Source organism: Arachis hypogaea, chromosome 14, assembly GCF_003086295.3.
Source record: "Arachis hypogaea cultivar Tifrunner chromosome 14, arahy.Tifrunner.gnm2.J5K5, whole genome shotgun sequence".
Lineage (NCBI taxonomy): Eukaryota > Viridiplantae > Streptophyta > Magnoliopsida > Fabales > Fabaceae > Arachis > Arachis hypogaea.
The window spans coordinates 89,349,907-89,360,375 of NC_092049.1; the positions used below are offsets into that span (position 1 = coordinate 89,349,907).

General features: G+C 39.1%; 1 non-coding gene across 1 annotated transcript; it reads left to right on the forward strand.

Moving 5' to 3' along the window:
- The first annotated feature begins 9,600 nt into the window (after positions 1-9,600).
- Positions 9,601-9,708, forward strand: LOC112745843 (small nucleolar RNA R71). Its single transcript, XR_003173751.1, has one exon. It is a non-coding gene; the product is annotated as a small nucleolar RNA R71 (small nucleolar RNA).
- The last annotated feature ends 761 nt before the right edge of the window (positions 9,709-10,469 follow it).

Below are 10,469 nucleotides of genomic sequence, written 5' to 3' on the forward strand. Positions count from 1 at the left end.
CTTAAATCTTGCTTGTCCCCAAGCAAGAAAGGAACTATGCACAAAGAACTCTCTTAATTGGAATGTATTGAAGAATTGCTTATGATGCCTTAGTGGGTGAAGTGATTAAGTGATAGTGGGGTGACTCCAATTTATATGCTTATGCAAGGATTCCAGTGCTCATTAGTCCTTACATTTTGGAAGTCTTAGATCTTAGGACTTTCATTCAAATGATATTATGGAAGTCTCTTTATAGATAATCACCCTGAAGCAGCTTATAGTTTTTGTGTCTTGGCCTTGACTCTAAGTGTCATGTCTCAAAGCGGCTCTTTAGATAAGCTTTCAATCAATACTCCCAAACCAGTTGATTTTAAGGTATTAGGTGTTGAAGCACCACTTAGGATTTACTTTCTCAAGCCTCTCTCTTTGACACAAATCCACCACAAGCATTTAACTAGGACAATAACTCTTTGAGTTCTTGTTTCTTTCTTTTTCTTCCTAGTAATTGATGCTCAGAGCCTTGAGCTTGTCCTTTGTTTTTCTTTTTCTTTTGTTTTCTTTTGTTACTACTTCTTGGATTAATAGATGTTTGAGACATTTCATAATACTTCTCTAAACTTCATTTCCTGTCTATGAGCTCCCATGCAAGTTTTCACAAACATGTAACCTCAATACACAATCATACAATCAGAACCTCCACTCCTCTTAATCTTTTACTTGCCCCAAGATTTATTAAATTCTTCAGCATTTTCCTTTCAAAAGAATTATTTCTTTGTTGCATTCTTAGAGATATTGGGTGCAAGTAAAATTCAAGATGATAATCATGATATCATAGCAACATGTTACAAATCAAATACCAAATTATGCTTATTCACAAGGAGTAATTACACATGCATACAAAGAAAATGGAAGACAGTCATGCAATTTAAAGTGCTGAAAATAAATAAGAGGAAAAGGAACTTTACCACCTTGTATTTTATCTTCATTGTTGTTGTCATTTTCCTCCTACTCTTCCACCTCCCACACCAAACTTAGAATGATTGCTTGTCCTCAAGCAATAATTAAAACAGTGGTGATGGGGTTTATGATGGGTCATGAGTGTCTTTAACAATGGAGTGTTAGTAGTACATGTGTTCAAGCAAGAGAAATAAAAAAATGACAATGAAGGCACAAGAAACAGAGACATTGATTGCAAAAACAAGTAGGGTGTGCATGATACATTGCATGAAAGATAAGTGGCACACCAAACTTAGTGTGACAATTTCACTTGGAATTGATGCAAGTATCCAGGAAAGATTGGAAACAAATTTTGTTGCATAGCAACACCAAACTTAGAATGCAATCATATGCCAATTTATTTGGAATGAAACTACGCAAAAGAAACTATTGTATGTTAATAACACAATCACCAAAAGAAAAGATTGTCATGAGTAAGGATTTCTTGGTGAGGCATTAACATAAATAGTTGGGGACAATAGAAGAAAGTATTAAAAAAAATGACTAAAACAAAGAGAAAGAAAAAGTGTCTAATCTAGGTAATCAACCACCAGTAGATTGTTAATCACAATTAATCCCCGGCAACGGCGCCAAAAACTTGATGCGCGAAAAATTAAGAAATTTCACGTATTTACTACCGGCAAGTATACCAGATTGTATCAAGTAATAAAACTCACTTAGAGTGAGGTCGATTCCACGAGGATTAACGGATTAAGCAATCTATAGTAAATTGATTATTCTAGTTAGACAATCATTTTGGAGTGATGAGCAAACAACAGGACGTGTAAATAACATGAAGATAAAGGAAAGCAATAAATTGCAAGGAAAATAAATGACATGAATGTAAAGTACTGGAAAGTAAAATTGCAAGAAAGTAAAGAACATCAAAGTAAAGTTCAGGGGAAATAAAATGCTGAAAAGTAAAGTACAAGGAAGTAAAAAAAATGTAAAAAAGTAAATGACAGAAAGTAAAGATGGAAAGCATAAGGGATTAGAGATGTTGATTCCTCATGAATTAATGGGTCTCACTCCTTCTCAATCATGTAAGGTAGATCCATGGCGGATTATGAGTAATTAAACCCCAATCTCTTGGTGATTTAATTTCTCTTCATATAATCAATTGCCAATCTCTTGATCTAATTACTCATGAGAAGAGGTGAAGTTCAATTTCTAATCCAAAAGCCACACAACCCTCAAGACCTCAACTCAAAGAGATTATATGTCACGTACCAACTAAGAGTGTATTGATCAAGAGAATTATGAGAGAAGAGCCTCAAACTGAATTCCATGATCCCTCTCTCGAGGCTCACATGAAATTCAAGTAGACTCAATCCCCCTCTCGGTGGTGATTGAATCTTTGAAGCACAAAAGCTCTTTCTTAGGAAAAAAAATAAACATGATTTCTAATCTCATACTACATAAATCCAAAGACCCCAATATTAGAGAGGTTACATGTCACAATACCAACTCTAAATCAAAATCAACTTCATTATGCCATGAGAGCTCAAACTGAATCCTATGATCCCTCTCTCAAGGTTCACAATAGGATTCTAATAGATCCAAGGATCTTTGAAGAACAAAACTCTCTTGCAAGAATTCTAATAGATATCCAACTATGAAGATAGAGTGAAGAAGAGAAGGAGAAATAAACATCAATTCAATCAAAATTGAAACAGAGCTCATTTTCCAAATGCAAAGGGAATTAAGTGATCATTGCTCTCAAATGAAAACTAAATTGCATGAAATTTAAGTGCATGAAAATAAAGAGTGAGAATTCAAAACAGAAATTGAAAATTCAAGAATTCATAAATGAAAATTACAAAGTAAACTAAACTACTACTAAGGAAGAAGAGAAGAGGAAGGGAAGAGGAGTGTATGAAGGGGAGGGGTCCGAAGACCCACTCCCAGTGGAGTGTGCCAATGAAGTGTGTGTGTGTGTGATCTCCTCCCAGCGCTCTTTAATTCTATGAAACTATGGCCTTTATATAGGTTTTCCTAAATTACAAATTGAAATGAAATTAAAAGAAAATTACAAACAAAATAAAAATTAACTATTCTAGATGATTCTTGTGGCCTTGATTGGTTGAGATTTATGGGCTTTGCTTGCTTGAGGTTGGATTAGCTAGCTTCTAAATGAAATTGTAGCACCAAGTTGAAAACAGAGAGCTTGTGCGCATGTCTTGGCAATTTTGGCCCAATGGAGCACGTTTTTGGCCAACACGCCTATGTTAATGCACGTTGGTAACGTGTGGTGCACGAAATTGTGATCATCAATGGTGCCAACAACTTGGTACACACAATTGTAATCTCAACTCTTTATCACAACTCCGTACAACTAACCAGCAAGTGCACTGGGTCGTCCAAGTAATACCTTACGTGAGTAAGGGTCGATCCCACGGAGACTGTCGGCTTGAAGCAAACTATGGTCATCTTGTAAATCTCAGTCAGGCAGATTCAAATGGTTATGGAGGATTGATAATTAAAGATAAATAAAACATAAAATAAAGATAGAGATAGAGATACTTATGTAATTCATTGGTAGGAATTTCAGATAAGCGTATGAAGATGCTTTGTTCCTCTTGAACCTCTGCTTTCCTATTGCCTTCTTCCAATCATTCATACTCCTTTCCATGGCAAGCTTTATGTTAGGCATCACCGTTGTCAATGGCTACTTCCCGCCCTCTCAGTGAAAATGTTCTACGCACGCTGTCACCGCACGGCTAATCATCTGTCAGTTCTCGATCATGTTGGAATAGGATCCATTGATCCTTTTACGTCTATCACACGCCCAACACTCGCGAGTTTGAAGCTCGTCACAGTCATCCCTTCCCAGATCCTACTCAGAATAGCACAAACAAGGTTTAGATATTCCGGATCTCAGGAATGGCCGCCAATAATTTTAGCCTATACCACGAAGGTTCTAATCTTAGATTAGAAACCTAAGAGATACACATTCAAGCTTGTTTGCATGTAGAACGGAAGTGGTTGTCAGTCACGCGTTCATAGGTGATAATGGTGATGAGTGTCACATAATCATCACATTCATCATGTTCTTGGATGCGAATGAATATCTTGGAGAAGAAATAGATTTGAGTTGAATAGAAAAACAATAGTACTTGTATTAATTCATGAAGAACAGTAGAGCTCCACACCTTAATCTATGGTGTGTAGAAACTCCACCGTTGAAAATACATAAGAACAAGGTTCAGGCATGGCCGTGAGGCCAGCCTCCCAAAACGTGATCAAGTGTATGAAAAGTATGAAAATACAATAGCAAAAGCTCCTATTTATAGAGAACTAGTAACCTAGGGTTTACAGAAATAGGTAATTAATGCAGAAATCTTCTTCCGGGCCCACTTGATGTGTGCTTGGGCTGAGCATTGAAGCTTCCATGTGTAGAGACTTTTCTTGGAGTTAAACACCAACTTTTGTGGCAGTTTGGGCATTTAACTCCAGCTTTTATGCCAGTTCTGGCGTTTTGACGCCAGAATTTCTATGCTGACTTGGAACACCGGTTTGGGCCATTAAATCTTGGGCAAAGTATGGACTATTATATATTGCCGGAAATCCCAGGATGTCTACTTTCCAACGCAATTGAGAGCGTGCCAATTGGGCTTCTGTAGCTCCAGAAAATCCACTTCGAGTGCAGGGAGGTTAGAATCCAACAGCATCTGTAGTCCTTTTTCAGCCTCTGAATCAGATTTTTGCTCAGGTCTCTCATTTTCAGCCAGAAAATACCTGAAATCACAGAAAAACACACAAACTCATAGTAAAGTCTAGAAAAGTGAATTTTAAATAAAAACTAATAAAAATATAATAAAAACTAACTAAAATATACTAAAAATATACTAAAAACAATACCAAAAAGCGTATAAATTATCCGCTCATCACAACACCAAACTTAAAATGTTGCTTGTCCCCAAGCAACTGAAAATCAAATAGGATAAAAAGAAGAGAATATACAATGAATTCCAAAAACATCTATGAAGATCAGTATTAATTAGATGAGCGGGGCTTTTAGCTTTTTGCTTCTGAACAGTTTTGGCATCTCACTTTATCCTTTGAAATTCAGAATGATTGGCTTCTATAGGAACTCAGAATCCAGATAGTGTTATTGATTCTCCTAGTTAAGTATGTTGATTCTTGAACACAGCTACTTTATGAGTCTTGGCCGTGACCCTAAGCATTTTGTTTTCCAGTATTATTACCGGATACATAAATGCCACAGACACATAACTGGGTGAACCTTTTCAGATTGTGACTTAGCTTTGCTAGAGTCCCTAATTAGAAGTGTCCAGAGCTCTTAAGCACACTCTTTTTGCTTTTGGACTATGACTTTAACCGCTCAGTCTCAAGTTTTCACTTGACACCTTCACGCCACAAGCACATGGTTAGGGACAGCTTGGTTTAGCCGCTTAGGCCAGGATTTTATTCCTGTGGGCCCTCCTATCCACTGATGCTCAAAGCCTTGGATCCTTTTTATTTTACCTTTGCCTTTTGGTTTAAAGGGCTATTGGCTTTTTCTGGTTGCTTTTTCTTTCTCTTTTTTTTTTTCCTTTTTTTCGCATTTTTTTCTGCAAGCTTTTTTTTTCACTGCTTTTTCTTATTTCAAGAATCATTTTTATGATTTTTCAGATTATCAAATAACATTTCTCCTTTTCCATCATTCTTTCAAGAGCCAACAATTTTAACATTCATGAATCAACAATATCAAAAATATGCACTGTTCAAGCATTCATTCAGAAAGACAAAAGTATTGCCACCACATCAGAATAATAAAACTGTTTTAAAATTTAAAATTCATGCACTTCTTTTCCTTTTCAATTAAAACACTCTTTATTTAAGAAAGGTGATGGATTCATTTTCATAGCTTTAAGGCATAGACACTTAGACACTAGTGATCATGTAATAAAGACACAAACATAAATGGACATAAGGCATAATTTTCGAAAAAACAGAAAATAAAGAATAAGGAAATTAAAGAACGGGTCCACCTTAGTGATGGCGGCTTGTTCTTCCTCTTGAAGATCTTATGGAGTGCTTGAGCTCCTCAATGTCTCTTCCTTGCCTTTGTTGCTCCTCTCTCATGACTCTTTGGTCTTCTCTAATTTCATGGAGGAGTATGGAATGCTCTTGGTGCTCCACCCTTAGTTGTCCCATGTTGGAGATTAATTCTCCTAGGGAGGTGTTGATTTGCTCCCAATAGTTTTGTGGAGGAAAATGCATCCCTTGAGGCATCTCAGGGATTTCATGATGAGGAATTTCCTCATGTCCATGAGTGGGATCTCTTCTTTGCTCTATCATTTTCTTAGTGATGGGCTTATCCTCATCAATGAGGATGTCTTCCTCTATGTCAATTCTAGCTGAATTACAGAGGTGACAAATGAGATGAGGGAAGGCTAACCTTGCCAAAGTAGAGGACTTGTCTGCCACCTTGTAGAGTTCTTGGGATATAACTTCATGAACTTCTACTTCCTCCCTAATCATGATGCTATGGATCATGATAGCCCGGTCTATAGTAACTTTAGACCGGTTGCTAGTGGGAATGATTGAGCGTTGGATGAACTCCAACCATCCCCTAGCCACGGGCTTGAGCTCATGCCTGCTTAGTTGAACCGACTTCCCTCTTGAATCTCTCTTCCATTGAGCGCCCTCTTCACAGATGTCTATGAGGACTTGGTCTAACCTTTGATCAAAGTTGACCCTTCTAGTGTAGGGGTGTGCATCTCTTTGCATGATGGGCAAGTTGGATGCCAACCTTACATTCTCCGGACTAAAATCTAAGCATTTTCCCCGAACCATTGTAAGCCAATTCTTTGGGTCCGGGTTCACATTTTGATCATGGTTCTTGGTGATCCGTGCATTGGCATAGAACTCTTGAACCATTAAGATTCCGACTTGTTGAATGGGGTTGGTGAGAACTTCCCAACCTCTTCTTCGAATCTCATGTCGGATCTTCGGATATTCACCCTTTTTGAGTTTGAAAGGGACCTCGGAGATCACCTTCTTCTTGGCTACAACTTCATATAAGTGGTCTTGGTGCACCCTTGAGATGAATCTCTCCATCTGCCATGACTCGGAGGTGGAAGCTTTTGCCTTCCCTTTCCTCTTTCTAGAGGTTTCTCTGGCCTTAGGTGCCATAAATGGTTATGGAAAAACAAAAAGCAACGCTTTTACCACACCAAACTTAGAAGGTTTGCTCGTCCTCGCGCAAAAGAAGAAAGAAGAGAGTAGAAGAAGAAGAAATAAGGAGATAGAGGGGGCTTAGTGTTTCGGCCAAGGGGGAGAAGTAGTGTGTATGTTGTGTGAAAATGAAGTAGTGAAGATGGGTTTATATAGGAGTGGAGAGGGGGGTATGGTTCGGCCATTATGGGTGGGTTTGGGTGGGAAAATGGTTTAAATTTGAATGGTGAGGTAGGTGGGGTTTTATGAAGGATGGATGTGAGTGGTGAAGAGAATGGTGGGATTTGATAGGTGAGGGGTTTTTGGGGAAGAGGTATTGAGGTGATTGGTGAATGGGTGAAGAAGAGAGAGAGAGGTGGGGTAGGTGGGGATCTTGTGGGGTCTACAGATCCTGAGGTGTCAAGGATATCTCATCCTTGCACCAAGTGGCGTGCAAAAATGCCCCTTTCTACCAATCCTGGCGTTAAACGCCAGGCTGCTGCTCATTTCTGGCGTTTAACGCCAGCTTCTTGCCCATTCCTGGCGTTAAACGCTAGCTCTGTGCCCCTACTGGTGTTTAAACGCTAGTAGGCTTCTCCTCCAGGGTGTGCTATTTTTCATTCTGTTTTTCAGTTTGTTTTTGCTTTTTCAATTGTTTTTGTGACTTCACATCATCATCAACCTACAGAAAACATAAAATAACAATGGAAAATTTAACATAGATAAGTAAAAATTGGGTTGCCTCACAACAAGCGTTTCTTTAATGTCAATAGCTTGACAGCGGGCTCTCATGGAGCCTCACAGATACTCAGAGCATGATGAAGGCCTTCCAACACCAAACTTAGAGTTTGGTTGTGGCCTCCCAACACCAAACTTAGAGTTTGAATGTGGGGATTTTGTTTGACTCTACATTGAGAGAAGCTTTTCATGCTTCCTCTCCATGATTATAGAGGGAGATCCTTGAGCTTTAAACACAAGGGAGTCCTCATTCACTTGAAGGACCAATTCTCCTCTGTCAACAGCAATTACAGCTTTTGCTGTGGCTAGGAAGGGTCTGCCAAGGATGATGGATTCATCCATACACTTCCCAGTCTCTAAGATTATGAAATCAGTAGGGATGTAATGGTCTTCAACCTTTACCAAGACATCCTCTACAAGTCCATAAGCTTGTTTCCTTGAATTGTCTGCCATCTCTAATGAGATTCTTGCAGCTTACACCTCAAAAATTCTTAGTTTCTCCATTACAGAGAGAGGCATGAGGTTTATGCTTGACCTTATGTCACACAGAGCCTTTTCAAAGGTCATGGTGCCTATGGTGCAAGGTATTGAGAACTTTTCAGGATCTTATCTCTTTTGAGGTAATCTTTGCCTAGTCAAATCATCCAGTTCTTTGGTGAGCAAGGGGGGTTCATCCTCCCAAGTCTCATTACCAAATAACTTGGCATTTAGCTTCATGATTGCTTCAAGGTACTTAGCAACTTGCTCTTCAGTAACATCTTCATCCTCTTCAGAGGAAGAATACTCATCAGAGCTCATGATTAGCAAAAGTAAATTCAATAGAATCTCAATGGTCTTTGTATGAGCCTCAGATTCCCATGGTTCCTCCTTAGGGAACTCCATGGAGGCCAGTGGACGTCCATTGAGGTCTTCTTCAGTGGAAATCACTGCGTCTTCCTCCTCTCCAGGTTCGGCCGTGTGGGGTATGTTGATGGCCTTGCACTCTCCTTTTGGATTCTCTTCTGTATTGCTTGGAAGAGTACTAGGAGGGAGTTCAGTAACTTTCTTGCTCAGCTGACCCACCTGTGCCTCCAAATTTCTAATGGAGGACCTTGTTTTAGTCATAAAACTTTGAGTGGTTTTAATTAGATCAGAGACTATGGTTGCTAAGTCAGAATGGCTTTGCTTAGAATTCTCTGTCTGTTGCTGAAAAGATGATGGAAAAGGCTTACTATTGCTAAACCTATTTCTTCCACCATTATTGTTGTTGAAACCTTATTGAGGCCTCTGTTGGTCCTTCCATGAGAGGTCTGGATGATTCCTCCATGAAGGATTATAGGTGTTTCCATAGGGTTCTCCCATGTAATTCACCTCTTCCATTGCTGGGTTCTCAGGATCATAAGCTTCTTCTTCAGATGAAGCTTCTTTGGTACTACCTGTTGCTGCTTGCATTCCAGACAGACTCTGAGAAATCATATTGGCTTGTTGAGTAAATATTTTGCTCTGAGCCAGTATGGCATTCAGAGTATCAATCTCAAGAACTTATTTCTTCTGATTTGTCCCATTATTCACAGGATTCCTTTCAGAGGTGTACATGAATTGGTTTTTTGCAACCATTTCAATGAGTTCCTGAGCTTCTGCAGGCGTCTTCTTCAGATGAAGAGATCCTCCAGCAGAGCTGTCCAGTGACATTTTGGACAGTTCAGACAGACCATCATAGAAGATACCTATGATGCTCCATTCTGAAAGCATGTCAGAAGGACACCTTCTGATCAATTGCTTGTATCTTTCCCAAGCTTCATAGAGGGATTCACCTTCCTTCTGTCTGAAGGTTTGGACTTCCACTCTAAGCTTACTCAATTTTTGAGGTGGAAAGAACTTTGCCAAGAAGGCATTGACTAGCTTTTCCCAAGAGTTCATGCTTTCCTTAGGTTGTGAATCCAACCATGTTCTAGCTCTGTCTCTTACAATAAAAGGAAAGAGCATAAGCTTGTAGACCTCAGGATCAACCCCATTGGTCTTGATAGTGTCATAGATTTGCAAGAATTCAGCTAAGAACTGATGAGGATCTTCCAATGGAAGTCCATAAAACTTCCAATTCTGTTGTATTAGAGAAACTAATTGAGGCTTAAGCTCAAAGTTGTTTGCTCCAATGGCAAGGATTGAGATTCTTCTCCCATAGAAGTCGGGAGTAGGTGCAGTAAAGTCACCAAGCACCTTCCTTGCATTGTTGGCATAGTTGTTTTCGGCTGCCATGGCTTCTTCCTCCTTGAAGAGCTCTGTTAGGCCCTCTAGAGAGAGTTGTGCCTTAGCTTCTCTTAGCTTTCTCTTCAAGGTCCTTTCCGGTTCAGGATCAGCTTTAACAAGGATGCCTTTGTCTTTGCTCTTGCTCATATGAAAGAGAAGAGAACAAGAAAGTATAGAATCCTCTATGTTACAGTATAGAAATTTCTTGAGGTGTCAAAGGAAAAGAAGAATAGAAGGAAAAGGTAGAAAGAGAAGAATTTGAACTTATCAAGAGGGATAGAGTTCGAATTGTTGATAGTGGAGGAGTGTTAGTCCTTAAATAGAAGGATGTGAGAAGAGGGGAAGAATTTTCGAAATTAAAGTAAAAG